We start from the raw sequence: 13440 nt of genomic DNA on the forward strand, positions 1-13440 counted from the left end.
TACAAGTCCTTTATTCGCATGCACGGGTTTTGAATTGTTCTTAGTTGGTTTTACTACTTAAAGACCAATTTAGGAACTTAAAATGAGCCAATAGTTATCAACTACTTAATTGGTTAATATAAATCAAAATGTACAAAGAGCAACGTCACGAAATTTGCTAGTATTTGCAACAATAAAACACCTTAAGCTAATAAAATTGGGTGCTTCACCGCGACCTTCGCAGCACATTTCACTTTAAGTGTAAGTTAATGGTTAGCCATTTTTTATTTATTTTTATTGGCCATTGGCCCACCGTTTACTACAAACCATTCCAGATAATCTGACTACATGGCTATTATTCTGGTTAATAGGACTGTGTTAAACGATTGGGGGATAATTTGTTTTCCTCAAGAAATTGGTTTTCGAGGGAATGGTTGTGTAATCTTAAGTTGTTGTTAGTTGTTACCTTCTTAATTGATATATCTTTTTTGCCAGCAGTTAGAGTAGACGATACTGCTGTGTAGTATGAAGTGGATTGAACAGTTATACTGCTTGGATCTTTACAAATAACAAAATTTTAACACAATTTTTGTCAGTATGTTTGTACAGGCATTACGCAAAAACTACTGTATGGAAGTTAATGTAGTTTTCATCGATGTATTGCTAAAGGTATAACTTATAATATAGGATCCATATTTAAAAAAAAATGCTGTATTTTTTTGGCGCGTGCGGATCAGAGGCCAAAAACTAGTATTTAATAAATAAATATCTCAAGATGACTAGCACAATATGCGCGAGACATGGAATTATAGTAATACGATTTAGGTAGTGGCATTATACCTTTACACATATACATATATTATCAAGTGAATAGTGGAGTAGGTTATTTGTATCAAAAACTACCTGAAAATTTCGGTTCCAAAACATTTAGATCAGATTTAAATTGATTTGCTAGTGGTATGATATATTCTTATCTTCCTGGATAGCGAGCATCGTACACAAGGTTTTAAAACCCTGGGCACGGGCCTCCTCTACTGAGAGGGTTTTAGGACTTGGTCTACCACGCTGGCGCAATGCGGATTGCCAGACTTCACATACCTTCGAAATTCTTATAGAGAACTTTCATGTTATATGTTTCCTGATAAATATTACTTTAAATAGATGAAATCAGAAATTTATATAGGTAATGCGAAATAAAATACGTCTTGTCAATACAAGACATAACAGACCAGAGTGTCAGTACATTTTATTTTTTATAATTGTGACATTACATATAATTCGACTAATCTATGATCTAACATTTCCTCATGATCATCATCGTCATCAGCCGCAGGATGTCCACTGCTGAACATGGGCCTCCCCCAAAGATTTCCAGATCGCCCTATTGTAAACGGCCCGCATCCAGCGACGTCTTGCGAGTTTTATGAGGATGTCTGTCCAACTCTTGGGTGGACGTCCGGCGCTGCGTTTGCCTCATGATATTTCCCTTCATCGTTAAAACAAGCGATAATTTACAAAGAATACACACATAACTTTAGAAAAGTCAGAGGTTTGTTGTACCTCGTACATTGAACTTTTTTATTTATTTATTTACAGACATTCTTCTCGCCTGTCCGTTCCACGCCATATTGGGTTTGTATTATATTTGTATTATGACTTTCTTCCTATAAAAAGCCGCGATAAACCCGAAAAATTGCTTTATTTCAATGTTTAACATTCGCGTAAACATAAGGAATCATCACTCAAGAATTCATACAACTATAATATTCATTTCCTTCGTATATTTGTTTATCCTATTATGAAATTTTGTCAATATATACCTTTAGTAAATAAATATGAGTAATATATAAACTATGTTATTCTGCGTGGACTTGAGTACAAAAATTATATTAGTCTGTACAAATAAAGAAATAACGATAAAGTATAAAGGAGACCTTGAGGAAAAATCAACTCAATGCTGATACAAGTTGAGCCGTCGCTTCCACGGGCTTTTACTGTGTCGTGTGAATAAAGCTTAAAATCGTATAAAATATACTTTTGTATTATGAAACTAACAATCTCAGTAAAGGTTTTTGGGAATGTGCTACATAATGCTGTATGTTATTGAAAAAATATGAAAGCTTCCATGATTGTATTTTTTTAGCAAACCGTATGAAAGACATATTTTTTTACGTGATTTAAAAATTGAAAGGTACAAAGTAATTGTAAAGAATTATTGTAGAGTTGATTGTAGGATATATTTTATATCCACCCGGATAGCGACCACCGTACACAAGAACTTAAAACACGCCATAGTGACCCACGTAAGTGTGTCGTGTTCTGGGTTCAGCCTATGTATAACTTTCAGAATTGTAGCCTCTGTTCGGAAAATTATAACCTTCGCCATTAGCCCCGAGGTACCATTGTTGAACGGATCAAGTATTTTATTTAATAGGCTTTCTCATGAAGCTGGGAGCAACAGTCATTCCCAATATGAGAGTGCAATTATAGGAGCGAACTTGTGTAAACATTGCAAAATAAATTCGCACGCTCACGTGCGGCAGTCAATATGAAATTAAAATAATATTATTAATTAATTCGCAATATAATAATCACAACAGAGGGTAGCGAATGGTGAAATTTGCCAAAATGTAACCCGACACGATAAGCGGCGATAGCCTAGTTGGTTGTGGGACGGACTGGCGAGACGAATGTCCGCAGGTTCAAATCCCAAGGGCACACACTTCTGAAAAAATATGTGTGTATTCTATGTGATTTATCGCTTGCTTTAACGGAAAACGTAGTGAAGAAACCTGCATATCTAAGAAATTCTCTGAATAAATTTTCGAGGGTGTGTGAAGTCTACCAATCTGCACTGGGCCAGCGTGGTGGACTAAGGCCTAAACCCTCTCAGTAGTAGTCGAGGCCCGTGCCCAACAGTGGGTCATTATATAATACAGAGCTGATATTATTATTACATATTATTATAATCCGACGCAACTTATAGGTACTAATATACATTAATGCAGTCTGCAAATCGTTCTAATGATAATAAGATTCTACATTCGCCATTGCATCCTAATCAATAAGTTCATAGTCTATCAGTGGGATATGACACCCATTTGTTCTCTATAAGCGTTGATAATTTTAGAGACATTATCAGTACTTATAAAAAATTGGCAAAGTATTAGTTAAAACACAAATTCACTCGATCAGCTGTAAGTCAAAGCCCGCCATTTTGCCTTTTAATAAGGTTTAAACAAGGAAACGGTGATGTTTTTGACAGTTATTTGAGCAATTTTTTTATCTCTTAAAACAAGTTTATAAGTAAGACTGACCCCGATTATCTTTAACTCATTATCGATAGCTAAAGTTCAAAAGATATAGATAAAATAACGATATTGTTATATCTGAAAATTGTCTCATACCGCCCGCTTAAACCTACAACGGCCTAACATAAATTCGGCAAAGGTATATTTTATGAAACATAAAAATCCTCATACGTGAAAATTGTTCGGATGTCGCACCGTCTCACGAAAAGGAAATAACGTGTAATAAAATTTGAATACATATAAATCATTGTACCCATTGATGTAAGGTCTCACGATCTGAGATTCAATATCATTTTTTGTAGCATTGTATGACGAGAACAGCTAGCCGTTCGTCTGATGGTAAGCGATATGACCGCCCATAAATAATAGAAACACCATTCAACACCTTTAATTATAAATTATTGTTTGGTGTTCGACTGCGCTCGCTATCCTGAAACATGAGATGTTAAGTTTTATTATGTCCAGTAGGTACACTAGCTACAATTTCCTCCCAACCGAAACACAACAGTGACTTGGCAGTAGATATGAAAGTCATACCACAAGTATTCTTTTTACAAAATAATATGAGGTCACCACGATATCGCGGTACTAAAACCATAATAATATCAGTCCTGTATTATATACTTGACCACTGCTGAGCACGGGCCTCCTCTACTACTGAGAGGGATTAGACCTTAGTCCACCACGTTGGCCTAGTGCGGATTGGTAAACTTCACACACCTTCGAAATTCCTATAGAGAACTTCTCAGATGTGCAGGTTTCCTCACGATGTTTTCCTTCACCGTTAAAGCGAACGATAAATTCACAAAGAATGATTTTTTATTAAAGTCAGAGGTGTGTGCCCTTGGGATTTGAACCTGCGGACATTCGTCTCGGCAGTCCGTTCCACACCCAACTAAGCTATCGCCACTTCTAAAACCATACTGGTTTACTAATCAAATCAAATTAATAATTTATTCATTAAATAGACCTTTGCGGACATTTTTCCACGTCATCTGTAAATACTTATAATTATCTCAGTACGGTCCGACTGCTGGGCACTGGTCTCCTCTCCTACTGAGAGAGATTAGGCCTTTAGTCATTATCCTGTAGTTCTACACCTAATCCCTAAAAAGTACATTGCTAATTTTTGGGGTTAGGTATGTTACCGGTGGCTTGGTGATTCGAGTTTGTCCTTATTCCTAGTATCTAGCTAACATCATAACTTTTAACATCCCGTCAAAATATATAATTCGAGAATAAAGAATGATTACGCTATAAACCTCAGTTTTATTTTTCTGTTTTTTTATTACTAATTTAGTGCCAGTAACGTGCATGCGTGAAAATATTTTTTACTATAAAAGTGATGCCGTTGCGACGAACTCTCTTAGAGTAGCTACAGTGTATTACGGCGTGTTAATTCAAGGTGGTAAAACTCGCCATAGTGGCCCATGTAAGTGTGTCGCGTTCTGAGATCAATCTTTGTAGGTACCTACATCCGGTTTTAACAGGCCGGCATAATTGTGTCGACTGGTGAGGGGTAATCACTTCTCAAGTCGACATTCTATTTGAGACCCCACTCCACTTATCGTCAGGCGCAGCGGGGTGACTTTGCGCAAATATGTATGAAAAAAAATCTTGGCAATAAGTACACTCAGTTACAAAAGTAGCTCAATAAATTCAAAACTTCAAATCGCCTTAACACGTTAATGAATTATTTTTTTTCTTTATGCGAAGTAAAGCAAAACCGTTTGAGTTTATATTTTTAAAAAATAATGTTAAAAGTATAAAAATTTACAAGCGATTTGAATTTGTTCAGCTACTTGTGTGGATGTCTGTACATCGGTACATGAATGATAATGTAAAATATAATTTTCCTTCACCGCTATGAGGATATCTATCTTAAATTCATTAACTATCATACAAAATTTTCAAAATACTATTACGTGTCCTTTAAATTCAATATTAATTCCCTTCGTAGACACTCACTGTGAGATCATGTTCTGAGAATACATTAGTTCCACATTCGTTAGATAAACGATACGCTTCTAACAAGATAATGGCCCATATACGTTAAGCTAACACACCCAAAAACTAATTAATGGAATAATCTTCACATTTTCGTGCCAACATACAATTATTCTCGAGCCTCGTTAGTGCAGAAAAAAAACATTTGCATATTAAAAACATTGAAACAGAACAATACGCGAGTAGAAAATAATATGTTAAGTTTTCCAGCTTTTAAATCATAGAATCGTACATTGTTACTCGTAGCGTTTTATGTAGTCTGTAGTTAGAGCGCTCGTAGAGCTACAGTCTAACACTGGCGATCGCGAGCGACGGCCGACTGAGTCTCCACGAACGCGCCCGAAGTTTCCGCGACTTGTGTTCCATTTTCAAAAGTATTTATGGGTTTATTTTTTTCGTTGTCACCAGTGCGAAAGTTAAACTTTTAAATTTCGAATGTAAAATGTTTAAAATGAATGTAACGTAATAAAACTTGAGTTCATCTAAATTCAGTGCAAGTGTTAACGAGACGAGTGATATTAAACTTTGCGGAAGATAAGTACGTGTCGGTTGAAAAGTTTTGTGTTAATTTAATTACTGAGTGCAAGATCTCTTTACTTAAGTGCTGGTTCGTGTATTTTCTCTACGTATTCGTAAGTGTTTGAAAGTTATAATTCATACGTCTCATAACTATTTTAATTCACTATCATTTAGTTCATTAATACTTCGAATCATTAATATGTTTAATAACTACTTTATTCCCTATCATTGAGTTTTAATATACTTCGAAGTTATGTATACTGCGTGTCGTGTAATTTTGAATGAGAAATGATTTTTGAATGTTTTTTTTTCATTTATAGCGTACTTAAATAATTCGATTGATGATGATTTTAGTTATCTACTATTTCCAGCACTGTCAAAATATTTGAAAATATAATTTATTGTTATAATTTGCATGTTATGCAATCATTGTATTATAAAATATTTATAAATATTATGACATGTAACTGTTTATAACAATATTCTATGATTTCGTTACATTTTCTTAATACCAGACTATCTACTTTGATACCTAGAATAATAATCTATTACTTCGTAATATTCTCTAAATTCCAGCATATTAACTTTACTACCTGGAATTAAGCTTTGATCGATAAAGGCATAATCGAATATTTTTTTATGAATATAAAAAAAAAAGATACCCATTACTCATTGAGATTCAATCCCAGGGAAGACTGAAATATACCGTGTTTTCGTTTAAACAATCAAAATATTAAAACGAATAAAAATAACGATACGTTTGCAAGACCAATTTAATATTAATAAATGCTTTAAGCACCCCATTATAAAATCACAAACAGTTAAACAATAAATTATTACTTAGTAAATTGTGCACCTGCACGATTTGATTTCTATTATAAAATCAAAATTATTACTATTGTATTATGATTTTACTGTCATAATCACTAAGTGTTGCTCGCGGTTTCGGCCCCGTGAAATCCTTTCTTGTTTTAAAAATCCCTTGAAGCTATTCTTAATACAACGTGTGATATGCCAGCGTCATCTTTATAATAATAATAATAATAATATCAGCCCTGTATTATATACTTGCCCACTGCTGAGCACGGGCCTCCTCTACTACTGAGAGGGATTAGGCCATAGTCCACCACGCTGGCCTAGTGCGGATTGGTAGACTTCACACACCTTCGAAATTCCTATAGAAAACTTTTCAGATGTGCAGGTTTCCTCACGATGTTTTCCTTCACCGTTAAAGCGAACGATAAATTCACAAAGAATACACACATATTTTTTTTAGAAAAGTCAGAGGTGTGTGTCCTTGGGATTTGAACCTGCGGACATTCGTCTTGGCAGTCCGTTCCTTCTTTATAATAATCAGATTTAAATAGTCAGTTATTTTCCATGTGAGCAAATTAACGGGATGAACAGGTGTACTGGTGGCAGGTTTCTCATATGTGAGAGTCCTGGGTACCACCGCAATGTCTATTTCTGCCGCCAGCAGTGTGTAGTCACTGTTGTGTTCTAGTTTGAAAGACAATGCGGCCAGTGTAACTACTGGACATAATAAGAACATCTCATGTCTCAGGATGGCGAGCGCAGTGGAATACAAAATAATACTTTGTAATTCAAGGTGTTCGATGGTGTTTCTATTGTTTATGGGCGGTCTTATCGCTTACCATCAGGCGAACGGAAAGCTCGTCTCGTCAATCAAAGTTAAAACAAAGTAGCCTATATGTTAATCTCGGACAGGGTGTACTAATGTGCCAAATTTCATCAAAATTCATTTAGTTGTTTCTGCGTTTACTTCTAACAAACATCCAAACATCTTCACAAACTTTTGCATTTATGATATTAGTAATAACATATTTTTAAGTAAGTTAATAAGAAGTGATGAATACATTTACGAAATACATTTTTAAGTTATATTTACGCGAATGTTAGACATTGAAATCAAACTATTTTGCGGATTTTATGATTTTAAAATGTTGTATAATTGTAAAATGTGGGTAGATATTGTAACTCAGACTTTTCGGGTTACCAGCATATCAGTCTGTCCCGTGACCACAAAGGCTGCCGTTTTCGAAACGTTGGGAGAAAATTATAATATAATAAAACAACGATAAAATTCCGTAAAATAATTTAATTTCAATATTTTTAGGTTAACACGCTCGCTTTCAATTTCCGCTATTCTGAAAGTTGCGCGATCATTGGAATTCCTCAATAAATACATATGAAAGTATTCTGGTACATGTTTAATAACGATTAAAATTTTAATTTATAATTAAATAGTATCCATGTTTAATGATGTTCATCAACCAGGCCTGAAATGAGCATTAATATTCCTGTTTTAAGCTATATTTTCACTAGCTTTCGCTCGCGGTTTCATCCATGTGAAAGTTTTTTCCGGAATAAAAGTCCCGCTATATATTTTCCTGGGGTAGAAAGTAGTCTATGTCTTTCCCAGGATCTCAAACCATCGCTATACTAAATTTCATCAAAATCCGTCGAGTATTTTTTGAGTTTATCGGGCTATGATAGACATATAGATACAGTAGGGAACTTTGTTTTATAATACATTTTTAGAACTTGTTAATAAAACCAATTCAGTCATATATTATTGTTGCGCAACTTTAACCGTTTACGCAGCGCACGCAACGGAAGTTCTTAATAGGAATAAATTTTCTCCGTTTTTCCAACATTTTCCATTGATGCTCATTCCGCTGATTATCATTGTAGCCAGTGTAACTACTGGACATAATGAGTCTTAACACCTCATGTCTCAGGATGGCGAGCGCATTGGAATACCAAACAACACTGCAATTTAAGGTGTTGGACGGACTTTCTACTGTTTATTAGCGGTCATATCGCTTACCATCAAGCTAACGGCAAGCTCGTCTTATCATTCAGGCAGCAATAAATAAAAAACAGTAGTTTTTGAGATTAGCGCGTTCAAAGAATCAAACTCATCAGCTTTATATAATAGTATAGATTACTGCTTGTTTATTAGAAAATTGTGGATTCGTTAGAAAGAATTTTAACGTCAGAGTATGTTAATTAATAAATTCTTTTCAATTTTATTTCACCATAAAATTGTTTAATTTGTAATTGAAGATTTATGAACTTTGAATTTTATTGAATTCTTTGAATTCCAATTGGATTCCCAATATCAATATTTTTATACACTTTAATATAATTGCAATATTTTTGTGGTTTATAAATCTACAACATAATAGAATATACAAAGATTAGGCATAATAATATTTGGTAAACCTTTGCCGATCTAATTTTAAGACTTCTTGCTATAATGGTTTATGTATTTTTAACTTGTTCAGATGATAATAGTTTAGCGAGTGAAATGGGCTTACCTATTTTTAAATCGTTTTTATAATATAAATAATATAACATCAGCCCTGTATTATATACTATCCCACTGCTGGGCACGGGCCTCCTATACTACTAAGAGAGATTAGATCTTAGTCCACCACGCTGGCCCAGTGTGGATTGGTAGACTTCAAACAATTTTTTTCAAATTCGTATAGAGAATTTCTCAGGTATGCAAGTTTCCTCGCGATGTTTTCCTTTACCATTACAGTAAGCAATGTCACAAAGAATATACACATAATTTTAGAAAACTAGACAATCGTCGCTTATAATCTTTGACTTGACGATAATATATTTTTATAGAAAACAACTATAATTTTTTGTGTCAATTCAACATGTTTGCCGATTAATGTTGTCCTCGCCAGCTTATGGTAGCTCCTTAGTACAGCTATAAAGGTTCTTTACAACAAAAAAACATTAAAATCAGGCTAGTGGCGATACATATTATAGTCACCAAATTATTTAAATTTTTGTCTTATTATGTACTTAATTAAGTAGAAATTATAATTTGAATAAATTTGTTTGTACTTGACAGGGTCTCAAACTATTTCGATATCGAATTTCATGAGTATCGGTACATTGATTTAGTAGCGATTGCGCAACAGAAACACAGTTATTTTCTCTTTTTTTTAGTATGGCTAAGTATTCATGTTATTTTTTTCAATTTGGTATATTTTTGCACCTTTTTTACACCACAATTTTGGTGTATAGGTATACTACTATGTCATTAATACCTATACACCAAAATTGTGTTATAATTGTAACAATAATATTATACTACACGTGTAGGTATATATAATACAACCTTCTCCTTTTTTGAAGCCGGTAAAAATATACAAATTCATAGTCCAAGATAAAACGGGAGGCTTTTAACTTTCGAATATGAAATATGCTAGAAAAAGTAATATCTATTTGCGTGGGCCAATCTAATCTCGCAGGGTAATAAATCAGAGTAGTGACGTCACGTTTCATAGTGTCGTTATTGCTGTTTGATGACGTAAGCATTATTTACACGGGAGAATGACACCCATGGCCTATGAAATCTGTTATGATTTAATATACAGGGTCACTTTGAGATGCGTGAATAAAAAAAAACACATAATCGTATTTATCTCTGCTAAGATTGTGTCAAAAATCATCCATGAATAAAAAATATTTTCACCTAAAATCCCAGTTTCACTTTTTGTGTTTTTTGATAATTTTGTAATTTAGTGCGAATATATAATAATAAAAAATATATACAATCGTTAGTCGACACAATTATGCTTACCTTTTGGAACCGGATATACAGGCTGATCCCGGACACACTTACGTGGGCCACTATCGCGGTTTTTAACACCATGTGTACGGTGTTCGCTATACGGGCGGATATAAAATCCTACCACCAGCAAAAGTATACGCTAATCAATATTCTTTACCCAAAAAAACTTCAGTACTTAATGTATTTATAATTAATGGATACAATATCACTTTAAATCAATTTATGCGAATCTGATATATATAAAGCCAATTACAGAGATTAACGCTTCAAACAGGTCGTAGGGTAAGGCTAGGCGGTGTAGCCGCCGAGATCAAGACCTCCAGACCCTGACCCACCTTTAAGCAATCCTGTGATACTAACAAAGCATCTCCAATCAAAAAGTTTAAGCGAGGTCCTTTTTCCCGCCCGGGTCTTTGGTAAGTGAGTTAAACACTGGACCTTGGGGGATTTTTATTGTTTTACACCTGGACCTTTGTTAACTACTAGTGACATGGGAATTTATGATTCTTGTCTCAACGGGCACTGCCTCTCATTAGCTATTATATCTTTGTCTCATTATGACAAGGTTGTATGCTATATGATATGAAAATTGAATTATATATACCACAGGATTTTACTTTTCTTTAATGAAAATTTTAATTAACCCGATAAATATGGGAGCCATGAATTTGTCTTTTCTAGTATTAACCAACATGACAATTTTTAATCTCTTTTTGCGAAGTAATAATTAACTTAGTACTTTGTATTGATCGAGCGATATGTAAATCGCTTCAAGCCTAGTAATTGCTTTGTCCAAAGCATAATAATGTCAACTGCACGGGCGGAGTTACACAAAACAGAGGTGTGCTAACTAATGTATAATACTAATAGCTTTGTCCCGCGACTCCGCCGACATGAAAATGTTTTTTTTTGGGATAAAAAGCCCATAGCTCTCAGCAGTAATGTAGCTGCGTATTAGTAAAAAAAAAAAAACAATGCGTTCAGTAGTTCCTTAGATTCGCGCAAAAACAAAGACTATTCAGTTTTATATATTAGCAAACATTACATTATTATTTGTTTCCGAGATGTTTTTTATTTTCTCGACTGCTTTAGTTTGACAGATAAGGTACCTGAAGAAACTTGGAACAATAAATTGTTCCAGTATTTCACCGGGAAACTTTACTTATTTTTTCCTATGAGGAAAAGAAATCTTTTTATGTGGTAAAGTCGTGATGAGGAAAGTATTGTACGTGTAGTATGAATGGGGATGATTTCCAAAATAACTTGAAGTTATAAAGTTTTCTGTTGCATTTTGTGAGTAGAATGATTATAATGGAATAGCACATCCATTTATTGACATAGTATTAGCTTTTCTAATTAAAGGTTATTAAAACTTAAATTTAAATAAGGTAAGGTAACCGTTTATGGCCCACATCATTTTAAAATATTCATAAAATTGTTTCATAAAGAATCAATGAGACATACCTTTGATTAAGTTATAATATTGTGTCAAAGGATTCTCTTATTATTTCTTAATAAAACAATTACAATATTTTAATAATAAAAATAATACAAAAACAATACTATATGTTTATTAATTTCATAATAAATGAATTTAAAAAATCGTCTGAAGGAAATTATAATATAAATACCGCGATAAAATCCAAAAAATAGTGTCATTTCGATAAAAAGGTATATTTTAGTATTTCAACACAAAAAAATTAAAACGTGGATGGTGGGCCATTTCAGGTATCGGGCTCCGGTCATACTACCTTACTATTATAATTGTTTTATTCTGGCACGTCTGTCATATTACAGCGAAGACTAAATAAGGTGCCCTACTTTAGATGTTGTGGTATAAGGCTCAGAATTTACCATTACTTTAATATTCATGTGATTAGTTATCAATGTTTGATTACCTTGATTGTTTGAAACAATAACAATCGTAGCCCTATACAGTGGAGTTACTTTGCCGTGCAAGACTTAAGAAAAGACCCTGTTGATAAGACAGTTGTGTAGGTTCTGTGTCAAAAGAAACTACGATATCTAAGTCAAGTTCAAGGTGCTGCCGTAGTGGTCACTTATCACAGCCTTGATCGTCTCAAGTATAGGCTTTACCTTGTTCATTACTTACTAAAAGAGATATAACAGAGTTCGATTATTATTAAAAACAAATATTTTACTTATAAGTAGGGGCTCTTGTTCATTACTTTTGAAAAATTATCACAATAGTGTCGATTACTGTTGAAAAAAAACATTTTAGTAATAAGTGCGATAAATGTGAAAGTTTTTGAAGAAATGTTTGTAAAAAGTAAAATTATAACCCGTAAATGCATTTGAATGAATTTTTTACATAGATATATCAAATCCTGACTTTTTTTCTGGATAAACTGATAATGGAACTTATACTTATTCTAGGAAAGTTATTATACATAGACAGTGCCGCGAACAAAAACTAGTCAATAAAGACTTCTTCGCACCAGCTGTTATACAGGTGGATTTTTCAGATGGGGTAACAAGGGCAGCTACCTTAACCGCTGAAGCTACAAGAAAACTTTCCTAGGACACTGTCCATAAATTTTTAAAATCATTAAAATCTCAATTCCCAGATTTTGGAAAATACAACAGTTAACAAAAATAGGCAATTTATGCAATAATTCTTTTGATGTCAATCGATCCCAATGACTATAACGCTATGGAACTATTAGAGGTTTGAATACATTTAAGGTCAAAATTCCAAAATTCTGTCCATACATTTTAAAGTTAAAGCGACTGCGATGCGCTTTCAACATTTACAAAAAAATGTTATTAAGAAAGTTTATATGAAAAGGTATTTTTGTATCTTAGCTTCACTTATGTTATGTTTTGTTCACTTCTATTATAATAAGAAGTTATGTTTTAAAGTACCTAATCTAACAATTATTTCTATAGCCACTAAGTAGTTATTTATTAGTTACCCATCTTAATTTTAATAATTTAGTATTCTGATTTATAGCTTGTATTAACAACTGTCCCACTGCTGAG

The 13440-nt window shown here is 33.5% G+C and overlaps 1 protein-coding gene across 1 annotated transcript in view; it reads left to right on the forward strand.

The window, feature by feature from the left end:
• Positions 1-5601: 5601 nt before the first annotated feature.
• The window catches only part of LOC115443871 (neuropeptide CCHamide-1 receptor), a 165474-nt gene continuing 157635 nt past the window's right edge, over positions 5602-13440 (forward strand). The window contains exon 1 of the mRNA XM_030169454.1: positions 5602-5929. The gene's annotated coding sequence lies outside the window, so the exon portion shown is untranslated. The remainder of the gene's footprint in view (positions 5930-13440) is intronic.

The sequence above is a fragment of the Manduca sexta genome, chromosome 10 (genome assembly GCF_014839805.1).
Source record: "Manduca sexta isolate Smith_Timp_Sample1 chromosome 10, JHU_Msex_v1.0, whole genome shotgun sequence".
Taxonomy (NCBI): domain Eukaryota; kingdom Metazoa; phylum Arthropoda; class Insecta; order Lepidoptera; family Sphingidae; genus Manduca; species Manduca sexta.